The sequence below is a fragment of the Lolium rigidum genome, chromosome 6 (genome assembly GCF_022539505.1).
Source record: "Lolium rigidum isolate FL_2022 chromosome 6, APGP_CSIRO_Lrig_0.1, whole genome shotgun sequence".
In the NCBI taxonomy this organism is placed as follows: Eukaryota; Viridiplantae; Streptophyta; class Magnoliopsida; order Poales; family Poaceae; genus Lolium; species Lolium rigidum.
This window is the reverse complement of record NC_061513.1, coordinates 270,640,210-270,652,264: the sequence shown is the minus strand read 5'-3', so window position 1 is coordinate 270,652,264 and position 12,055 is coordinate 270,640,210.

The following is a 12,055-nucleotide window of genomic DNA, read 5'->3' as shown; positions in this document are numbered from 1 at the left end:
CGATTTGCGCTGCACAAGTGTACTATGTTGTTTTTCCTGATGCTAGCTAGCTGATGTGCATGTCAATACTTAAGTTATTTTTTTCCTGATGCCCATGCTAGCTAGCTTGTCTGTGTTAAACAGATTTTATGAATAGTTACATCAGTGGCCTATTAAAAGAAATACTAGGTAGTATGGAATGATGCATTGATTTTGAGATTTTTTCTGCCTTCTTTTTATTTCTAAAGAAAACACCAGCTGTGTGTTCAAGTCTCATGTTTGAATATTAGAACAAATCTAGAAGAGACAGTCTCTGAATGTGAGTATCAAATAGATACTCCCTCCGTACCGGTTTATTAGGCCCCTAATGGCAAGCTCTGCGACCAAGGTTAGCAAGGATTGGCCAGAAGGATTTTGCTGTCCCTTTTTTTCCAGTCCAATCAGCTCTCATGAAAAGTCCCGGGAACAATCCTGTTTAAGGTGCTAATTAATTAGGCCATGTGAAGAGACCGAGTATGCTCATGCATTTGCATGCTAGCAATTTTTTATCTCCTATTTATCCTCTGTGTTTGGCAGTATTCACGTAGTGAAATTAATCTAGAGGAGGCGGAGGAGTGGCCCCAAGCGCGGGAATAAATCGTCGTATTTATTGCTAATTGAGCCCTGTTTATCGGCATTGTTTTGTTTTCAATAGGAGCCCAGTAAACTGGCATAGAGTGGAGTAGGTTATTAGCGGCTTTGTATCTTTGCACATGTTTTTGTGAAATAAGTTGCTCGGAATAACGATGATAGAAAAATATGTAGTTATTCTGAAGGTGCTTGAAGTTAGGTGCTGCTGAAATATTTGCAGTGTGGTTTTGCATTTTTAGCTTGGAGATGTCATCTTCCAGATTTCTTATCGTGTTCCTTGTTCTTAAAGTGTTACAAGTGTTTTTCAGGTTGCTTCTTAAATATTTGCGGGAGATGGTCAGAAGCTCGTGTCAAACTCATTGGTGCAGTATACCACCATTTTTTACAGATGATCGGCCGATGACCACCCCAACAACAAATTGTGAAGTTCCCGCCTAGCTAGGGAATCTCTTCACAACTGCCCGTCAGCACAGTTCTTGTTTGGCTGAAGATTTTGTAGCGCACAATCCGTTGTAGGGTAAGGGATATGCAGCTCTGTAGTAGCAATTATTGGTGGATGCTCAGTAGTAGCTGATGTACGAATTGTTGTTCAAATGTATGTTATGTGCTTTGGTACATTTGTTTGATACAAGTACATGAGAGCAAGCCCACCATTTGCTGTAAAGTCAATACCTAATGATAATGGCTATTAATATTTTTGGTGCATGCATTGTGTCACACAATGGACAAAAATCACCGCTATCTTGCAGCTCGGTCTTTATTTCGATGCTGATGGAAAACATTCTATAGCCGGTGCATTGTGTGAACTACACTGCTGATTCGGTGGTAAAATTAATATGCAGAATTTTCTATCACATATAAAAACTGTGTATCTTTTTTTTTAGATAAAAATTGTGTTTCTTAGCTGAAGAAAACAAAGCAAGATAGGTGTTTGTGATACAAACACGTTGGCGTGTCTAAGCAAAAAATGAAAGCCAGCTGCGCATCGTTAAGTCTAAAATGAAATAGCTAGGCCAGCTGCACATCCTTAGTCCGGCTCTTTTGATTGGTTTAGTAGGTCATGCACAAGGACCCTCCCTGACAGCACACCGGTCCGAAGCAGTGTCAACAATTTTGTTGAGCAGCAGGCGAAGCACGTTGGTTCAAGATGCGTTCCTTCAAAAGCTGCCAGGAAATACGAGGAGAAAACAAACATAGGGGAGAGAGTCCCGATCATTGTGCTAGTTTCCACGAGATATGAGTAATTGGCGGAATCAACATTTAGAGAAATCAACCATTAGGCCAGAGTCCACTTGAATTCCATGCACACATTAATTTTTCACCTAGCTCTACCTAGCCGCGCCAACACGCATAATTAATGCCAAAATTACTGGGACGTTTGCTGTTTGGTTTCCCTAGACTAGCTGGCATGTCAGCGATCCATGGCAATAGTCATCTAGACCATCAATTCTCTCTACTAGTAGTATCAATCAATGAGAGGAGCAGGAACCGAAAACTCAGCCCCACTTCCCGCGCTTCCACATCTCTTGATTTCCCTCGTCAAAGTTCAAACCTACCTGCTGGCTCTTCTATAAGTAGAAGCTAACAGCGAGTAACCACGCGCGGTATCGTGTGTGACTTGTGACTTATTTGAGACATGCAAAGAGAGCGTGCCTTACTAGCCCTGGTGTGGTGATTTATACGCCAACCATAAAGGAAATCGTTGTGATTGAGATTTACTATATAATTTCTAGCATCAATCGAAAAAGATTGGATAAGGAGAAGGGATGGTGTGTGTGCGTAGATCCTAGAGAAACGCCATAACTCCTTTCAGAAAAAATAAGCGGTCCTACAATTACGATTACCTGTGCATGCAAGTCACATAGTTAATGCCTACTTATCGGGACGTTTGCTGTTTGGTTTTCCTAGACCAGCATCCATGTGAGCAATCCATGCCAGCAAGTATCTCAACCATCCATTCTCTCCATCAATAAACGATGACCAGAAAATCGAGAACTAAGCCCCTTCCCGCTCCTCTGCATCTCTTGATTTCCCTAGACTAGTTGTTTGGTTTCCCTAGACTAGCTAGAAAGTGAGCAATAGGGATCTAAAGCACCCAAAAACGAGAGGAGTAGGGAACCAAAAACTCAGCCTCTTCCCGCTCTTCTACATCTCTTGATTTTCCATCGTCAAAATTCAAACCTACCTGTTTGCTTGTCTATAAGTAGAAGCCAGCTGCGAGAAACCGCGCGCGGTATCGTGTGTGACTTGTGACTTTTGTTGGGCGAGGAGAGCGAGAGCGAGGGCCATGACCAACCAGCCAGGCGACGGAAGAGGCTCTTCAGCACCTTGATGGAAAATTTGATGGTGATGCAGTTGTTGGGCGGCTGCGTCGGACGGAGGTACATGAATGGTGAGGCGAGGTGACGTGAAGGAGCGGTGTTCCTCATCATCGATCAAGCGGCCGACAGGTAATTGATCGACTCCATCTATCCACACCTTCTCAATTATCTTTTTGTTTTCTTGCTTCCATGCATGAATCAGTCGATCCAGTTGTTGTAGATTAATTTGTTTTGAAGAGAGCGTTTTCTTTTTCCTATATCCAAGGTGTCCTTTTTGTTTTATGAGGCACACATGTATTGTTTTTATGTACACTTGCTGCTCATCTGGCTGTGTGGAGTAACCACATGTTAGCAATCAGTAAGAACGGTGAGCTTACACCCAATGGTGTAATTGGATCAAGACCGTGTAGTTTAATTCAATAGCTGACTTGGTAAGGAATGGTCTAGCATATTTTATTGTAGAAACCATTTTTTTTGTGCGGTGTCATTCTTCTTGGTATATAAATGATTTGTTACTCCGATTTTTGTGATGAGGCTTAATGTATTACTAAAACTATGATACCATGCCTTTCATGCTGCTGTTGGTGACTTTCTCGAGCTGATGCTCCTGCCGCCGACCACCACTCCAGCACGCGGCTGCTCCTGCCGCCTCCTGACCTTGATATTGCGGCAGGGGTCTCCTCTTCCATGTTTCAATCCCTAATTCTTTTTCCCTCCTTTGTCCAAGTAATTGAGAAAAGTTGATAATGGAATCCTTGTTGGTAACCTGACAAGAATGAGGATAGGGAAGAGATGGGGATAATATGCGACCCATGGGTCGTGGATTGAGCCCAAGACTAAAAAATGGGTCGGGGACGGGATTTTCCAGGATGGGCGGGCCCAAAATCTATTACCAAATGGGCTATGGGAAAACTGGAAATTCGGAAATGGGCTGAGATAATACTCGCCTATCCCCGCAAATACTCTGGTACCAAACGAGGCATAAAGGAAAAGCTGTCGTGCCAAGCCCTACCTCTGAAACTTGCCTTATCCCCTCTTTTGAGGCATTGTTCTACAGGTAGCAGCCATTTGTACATCTAGACACCCAGCTGACCTTTTGTGAGATGATTTTGGTGAGCTGAGCTCTCACTAGTAGGAAAACCATTATAGGTGGAAACCACCTCTGTGGCGCACCAAACCACCCATGCGCCACAAAAATATTTCTGTGGCGCACCACTTTAATGCGCCATAAACAAATGGCTGTTTCTGTGGCGCATGAGCAAGCATATGCGCCACAGAAGATGGAGATTCTGTGGCGCACCGTGGGCAGTGCGCCACAGAAAGTTTGTGGGACCCACGCTGGGTCCACCACTGCACATGGCCGAAGGATATTCTGTGGCGCATGGTCCAGCGTGCGCCACAGAAAGTTAACTTTCTGTGGCGCACGTTGGTCCATGCGCCACAGAATTTCCTGCGGGGACCACCCCCCGGCTCACGCCACCATGATTCTGTGGCGCATGTGCTGATATGCGCCACAGAAGTTCATGTTTCTGTGGCGCATATCAGCATATGCGCCACAGAATGTGCACAGTAGATCTGGCTTTTAGGACTGCTTCCCCCTCTTCTCTTCCAACCACCACTCTTTCCATTCTTGTCTCCTCCAACCAGCTCGTGTTGCTCCTCTCTCCCACTCCATTTTGATCATACTTGGCTCCATTGTTGATAGCTCTAAGCCTATTTTGTGGGCATATTTGTGAGGGGAAGCCACTCCAACTTGTAGAGGGGTACTAAAAACCACAATTCTCTTCCCCTCCTCCACTTTCCCTCTTGCATGGTCCATTGTTTTCTCTCCACCACCCCATCCTCTTGCTCCACCATGATTGGTAGATTTATGAGAGGTTGAGTACAATTGGATGCATGTTTTGTGTGTATGGATGTTTTGTAGGTGAAGATTATTATCGCGCTCCCGGACGGTTTGCGGTGGCGAGACGATGATGTTTATATGTGTTGAGCTTTGTGTTGTGGTTGAATGTTTGCTTGCGAAGAAGCTTATTTGTGTTGTTGGTTTGTGCCGGCGTGTGGTGCATGGATGTTTGCCGAAATGTTGATTCATTTCCATTTCGGCAAATTTTTGCACTAGCCATATGTCCTACTTTTAGGATAGGTCATGCCAAAATTTTCCGGCGATCATGCATGCATGTGTGTTTGTGCATGGTGTGTGTGGTTCTGTGTGTGGTTCTAATTAACTCTCTTTTGCTCTATATATGTATGATGCAGTCAACCATGGTCGTCCATATGAGGGAAGGACAAGTGGTTAGATACAAGGTGAACGCGAAGGCCGACATGGTTAGGAACAACATGACCCTGATAAGATGTCCGTGTCGAAAATGCGGACTCCGGCAGTGGATCGACCCTGATTCTGGACAACTGGAGGAACACCTGCTCAGGCGCGGTTTCATGCTCGGCTTCGACGAGGAGCCGGCGGCAAATGTTGGTCATGAAGAAGAGGCCGACATCGGGCGAGAAGACGAAGAGTCTCCCGAACATGGTGTTCATCATGAGGAAGGAGAGGCCGATGAAGGAGATGATGATGCCGGAGGAGATGGTGGTGGAGATGCCGAGAGGAAGCGAGACGCCGCTAACGTCGGCCCTCGCGGGACCCTCATGTTCAAGAGCTTCTCCCGAAGGACACGGGCAACGCCAAACCTGAAGTCAAGCTGGCGCAAATGGAGGTAGACGGGATGACTCCATTGTATCCAGGGTGCCGGCCCGAGGATACACGCTTGAGTGTAACGCTCGAGTGTCTGGAGATGAAGGCGAAACACAAATGGACCGACAGCAGCTTCAGCGATAACATGAAATCCTCGGCATGCTCGTCTTCCCAAGGACAACACATTGCCGACAAGTATCGACGAGGCCAAGAAAGTAGTTTGCCCACTCGACCTACCGCACGTAAAGTACCACGCATGCATCAATGATTGTGCACTTTTTCGGAATGAGTACAAGGATAGAACCACATGTCCGGTGTGCGGCCAAGGACGGTACAAGAGAGGGAACAAGAAAGTTCCTCTCGAAAGTTGTCCGGTACTTTCCTATCACTCCCCGTCTGCAGCGGTATTTCGTAGATCCTAAGGAAGCAAAGCTCATGCAATGACACGCGGAAAGGGAGAAGCCCGCAGATGATCCGGAGAAGGGCAAGATCCCGACACACCCCGCGACGCTAGCCGTGGAATGCGTTGGACATTGAGTTCGCAGATGAGTTCGGGAGCGAACCGAGGAACATTCGTCCGGGCATGAGCACCGACGGACTCAATCCCTTTGGAAACCGGAGTAGCACGCATAGCACCCGGCCCGTGTTTGTATGGCCATACAACCTCCCCCCCTGGCTGTGCACAAAGCAGCGGTACGTACACATGAGTATTCTTATTCAGGGGCCAAAACAACCGGGCGTTGACATGCATCTGTATCTCGGTCTGTTGAAAGAGGAGTTAGCCACGCCGTGGCGTACGCCGGCCCGTACTTGGGACGCGTACAAAAGAGATTATTTCCCTCTCGTAGCCGCATTGCTAACGACAGTGCAGGACTATCCCGGTTACGCATATGTATCGTGCCGGGTGAACCACGGATTCAAGGGATGTGTCAAGTGCATGGATAAGACCCCGCATCCGCAGCTGCCGAAGCCTCCCGGTCTTGTAAAACCGTGTTCCAAGGGACTCGAATGTGGCTTCGCTTCGATCACCCGTGGAGAAAACGCAAGGATCCGTTCAACGGCGAAGAGGAGCTCGGAAGAGCCCCACGACCGAGGAGCGGCGAAGAAATATCCGAGCTTTTGGAAAATTGGGAAGAGTGCCCCGCGCCGGAAAGAAGCGACCGCGAGAATCGCCGCTGCCGGGAGTATGGAAAGCGAGGTCCGTTTTCCGGGACCTGCCGTATCGGAAGGTCCTCCACACGCCCCATAGCCTCGATGTCATGCACATCACGAAAACGTTACCGAGAGCCTACTTGGCACTCGATGAACATGCCGGAGAGGACCAAGGATGGCCCGAAAGCAAGAACCGACCTGAAATTGCTTGGCCTCAAGAAAGAACTTCAGTACCCCACCGATAGTGATGATGATGATGAACAGACGGAAACGACTCAGGGTCACCACAAAAGGGCTAAGAAGAATGAGGTGGTGGTGCTTAAACCTGCCCGCTTCACTCCGAGCGAGGAGGAGCTCGAGAGGTTTTTCGAGTGCCTCCTAGGAGTAAAAGTTCCTCACGGTTACTCGGGGAAGATAAGCGGATATCCGGACGTAGCGAAGAAGAGGTTTAGCGGGATGAAGTCTCACGACCGTCACGTGCCGATGACACGGATACTTCCCGTTGCGATGCGAGGGATAATGGACGACCACGTCCGCGAGACGCTGTTTGGCCTCTCGCAACTTCTTCGACGTCATCTCTAGGAAGTCCATCGGCGTTAAGCAGCTCAACAGGCTACAAGAAGAGATCGTCGAGATACTATGCGAGCTCGAGATTTACTTCCCGCCAGCCGTTCTTCGACATCATGGTGCATCCGCTTGTCCATGTAGTGGATGACATCATCCACCTCGGGCCGACATTCCCGCACAACATGATGCCATTCGAAAGGTTGAACGGTGTCATCAAAGGATTCGTTCGCAACAGGGCCCGTCCGTATGGAAGCATAGCCAAGGGCTTTCTTACCTACGAGTGCATCTCCTTCCGCCGGAACTACCTAAGCACCGAGAACGAGGATGTCGGTCCGCCCACCAGGAAGCACGTCGGCAGGCTAGCAGGTGGTTTGGTCACCGCGAGGGCTACCGCGCAATGCATGTCGGCATCGCCGGTCGACACGCCGACTTTGACAGGGCACACCGAGTCGCGCTACAACACATAGAATTGGTCAGCCCTTGGGTGGATAAGCACAAAAGCTTAATCGAGCAGAAGTTCATCGACCTAGGACGGCCGAGGAAAACAGGGGACGTTACGAAAGAGCACAACTCCAACTTCACGGGGTGGTTCAAGAAAAGGCTACCGGAAAGTCCCGCACCGATGCCTTCTACCGAAGAGCAGAAACTCATATTCTCCCCGTCGCAGGGACCCGGGCACAACGTAAGGACCTATCAGCCGTACGACATCAACGGCTATAGATTCTACACCGAGGAAAAGGACAAGAATAGCGAATATCAAAACTCAGGAGTAACTATGCTATCCTACACCGATGACAAGACCGATGTCAAGGAAAGATTCTACGGAAGGATCGAGGAGATTTGGGAACTCGACTACGTTGGAGTGACGATACCGATGTTCCGTGTGAGATGGGCCAAGAGCGTCGAAAAAGATGGACTATATTTCACCACCATGGTTATACCCGATGCCAAATCGAAGACCCCTCCGCGAAAAATGAGCCGTGGGTGCTCGCTACCCAAGTTGACCAATGCTTCTTCATTACCGACCCGTCAAAGCCCAGCCGTGTGGTCGTGAGGAGGGGCAAGAGGAGCATCATCGGAATGGAAGGAGAAGCCGACAAGCAAGACATCGACAAGAACGGCGATCCGAAGATCGAAGAGGAATTTGACAAGTACTTCGACAAGCCTACTACTTATTCAAAAATAAGAAGGAAGACCACCCTACCGGCTAAAGGTTGCCCGTACACAAGAAGAAATCTCAAGGTGGCCGGGCTAAAGTATTCAACAACCGCGATGAAGAAGGGCAAGAACATTGTCAAGAAACGCTAGCTAGCCACCGATCGGAACCGAGAAGTTCAATTGTGGCTTTTTTTGTGTACTATGTACTTTGGCAAAAATCACATGTGTCTATATGTGTGTGTATATATGACACACAAGAGCATCCATACATGCATGTGTGTGTGTGGATGTGTGTATATTGTGATTTTTTTTTGAATTATCTATATTAATTAACTTGCATAATTGAACCTTCATTTATTTCTTGGAATAATACACTAGGAATGTATTAAAGGAAAAACTATTAAAAATTAATAAAACACTAGCTATATGATGCAGGATTTAGAAATATGGCTAAGTGTGGAATTTCGTGGCGCACGAAAGCCAACATGCGCCACGTAATCTTTACATTCTGTGGCGCATGTTGGCTTTCGTGCGCCACAGAAATTCCACACTTAGTCATATTCCAGAACCCACAGTTACTCTGCGCCACACGGTTACTAGTTGGCCAAAATTCTGTGGCGCACCACAGCCTACATGCGCCACAGAATTTCAAGATTCTGTGGCGCATGTGGGCTTTGGTGCGCCACAGAATTTTGGCACTTAGCCATATACGAACGGTTTCGCCCTTCTTCTCCCCCAACCCTATCACATCTCCCCCAACTGTCGCGCCGCCGCCTCCTCGCCGCGCCCACTGCCCGCCGCCTCGCCGTGCTCGCCCACTGCCCGCCGCGCCCACTGCTCCGCCGCGCCCACTGCTCTCGCTCACCTCGCCGCCTCGCCGCGCCCACTGCCCGCCGCGCTCACCTCGCCGCCTCGCCGTGCTCGCAGGAGGAGGCCCGCCGCCTGCAGGACTAGGAGGAGGAGGCCTCGTCGCCCGCCGCCCGCCGCCCGAGCCCTCGCCTCGTCGACGACCACCAAGCAGGGTGAGCTCTCCCCCTCCCCTCTCCCCACTCTCCCCTCCCCTCTCCCTCCCCCTCCATTGTTCTTCAATTCGATTCTTCCACAGTCAGTAAATGCTTATATGATCTGGACTGCATAATTGCACTCTCCTACGATGGAAGAAATATTTGCTGTTGGGCAGTTTTTTTTTACTTAAAGACAGGAGCATATTTATGTTGTCTGTCCCTTGTCATTGGTGAATTCCTAGTGTAAAGGCATTCCTATTCCTAGTGTAACTGCATTCCCAACTTCTGTAATGTAATACTTGCATCTTGGAACTCAATTGTTGTACAGAATCTGTCTGAGATTAGAATCTGTCTGAGATTAAAATTGATGCTTGGTGGGTGCTTCTTTAATTATATGTAGTAGCAGGACATGGCAATGTGTTTGTGACTATGCTTCCTTAATGTCTCATCATGTTTCCTGATCTAATTTGGACAACTACCATCTATGCCATTTACTTGAAAATGACACAGTGCTAAGTTTAGACATGCCATCTATTGTTATTTGATTTTATCTACATAATTGCTACTGTTAAATTGCTACTGTGTTAAAATTCCCACTGGTTATAAAATGAGCAAGGTGGCTAGCAAGCAAGCAAACAATTTTATCATTAATTGTTTGCATAGGTTAATTGCCCACTGGTTATAAAATGAGCTTGCTTGCAAGCAAGCAGTAGTAAATTGATGTAGTAAGCAAGCAGTAGTAAACAATTTTATCATTTTGGATATGCTACAGTATTTCTGATATGCTACAGTAGACACATTCTTTTTTTGGGTGCTTAATTGAGTAGGTTTTTTCTCATTGCTTAATTGTAATAAGGCCATTTAAATATGTTGGCTATCATTTCTACCAGGAAAAATAAGGCCATTTAATTTCTACCAGGGAAAATATGTTGGTTTATCAATTTTATTCATTTATCTGTTGGTAATGTGATGCATTTGTAGTGAACATGTATTAGCAGTAGACCCTTTAAGAAGTTGATCCAGTTTACTTCCTTTGCTTCTCTATTCTTCTCAATTTGGCAGTAGCATTGCAAAAAATGAGAATCAATTGAGTAGCATTGTATATATAGAGAATCAAGTCTGAAATTTTGTTTCTTATTCTCCAAAACTGCAAAGATGCAAGTCTGGTTGGCAGTAGCATTTTTAATTCATCATGTTTACCAATAATTATTGGCAGTAGCATTGTAAAGATGCAAGTCTGGTTTGAGTTCATGAATTGGCAGTATACTGGAGCATTATATTGGCAGCTGTAGTGGCATGCAGTAGTGGTGTGTATGTGTTGCTGCTGTACACACAATTTTATTACTGCTGCTGTATAAGTGTATAAGTGCAATTGTTGCTATCATAAAATTTATATATTGTTGCTGCTGTTGTTGTATAAGTCACTAGCTATCATTTACTGTTGTTGTATTGCTGGTGCACATTAATTAAGTGTATGTGATGGTGATGGTGGGGATGGTGTGTATGTGCTGGTGATGGTGATGGTGGGGATGGTGTGTATGTGCTGGTGATGGTGATGGACCTGATGGTGTGTGTATGCTGGTGATGGTGGGGATGGTGTGTATGTGATGGTGATGGTGATGGTGGTACTGTGTATATGTTGCATTATATGTTGCAGGGACTTCAATGAGCTGCCCATTTCTCCCGAAACGTTGATTCACTTCCGTTTCGGTTGAGAAATGGGGCTCCTATGTCCAAAAATTAGCAAAGGTCATGCCGAATTTTCCGGCCGACAATTGTACTAATAGATTTCATCCTCTTCTTTATAGAAATTGCAAATATGTCGGCCGACGACAACGTTGCCGGCACTTCTAAGGCCGCCATGACCCTCGAAGAGGAAGCCAGAGCGGCGAACGTCGAGTTCGGGAATTCGGCCCCTCCCAGCGACAAGAGGAGGAGGAGGTGGACTTGGCGGCGGAGGAAGTCGGAGCTGACCGTCAGATGACTGAAGCTGGGGAGGAGGAGGAGTATGAACCCACCACCGACGGCGGCGACCACACGGGGGGTGACGGCGTCGGGGAGGCTGACGGCGTCGGGGAGGCTGACGGCAGCGGCAACCCGGCTGCTAAGAAGAAGAAGAAGCCGCGGAAGGATCGGAAGCCGACGGTGCTCGCCAACACCACCAGCGAGATCACATTGGTCTCCGAAAGTGGGCAACCACAGGAGCCGGAGGCTGTTGCCGCTGGGTACGGCATGCAACTCGGGTGCATTGTCCGGGAAAGCATGTCGATCAACACGGTGAAAATCCGAGGTGAAGGCAATGAGCATTTGGTCGAGCTCGCCTTCGTAAGCTTCACCGACGGTACAAGTTCCCGCGCCATACAATAACTTGGAAAGATCCAACCCGGTGAATAAATTGGCCATCACGAAGATGAGCAACGCCCTGAGCAGCTGGAAAAGCCGGGTGAAGGCCAAGATCGACAAAGGTGAAAGCTTTGAGAGTATTAAGAAGGGTGAGCCGATGCTCGATGAAGCAGAGTTCTAGATATTCAAGGAGCGGCTGGATAGCGACGATG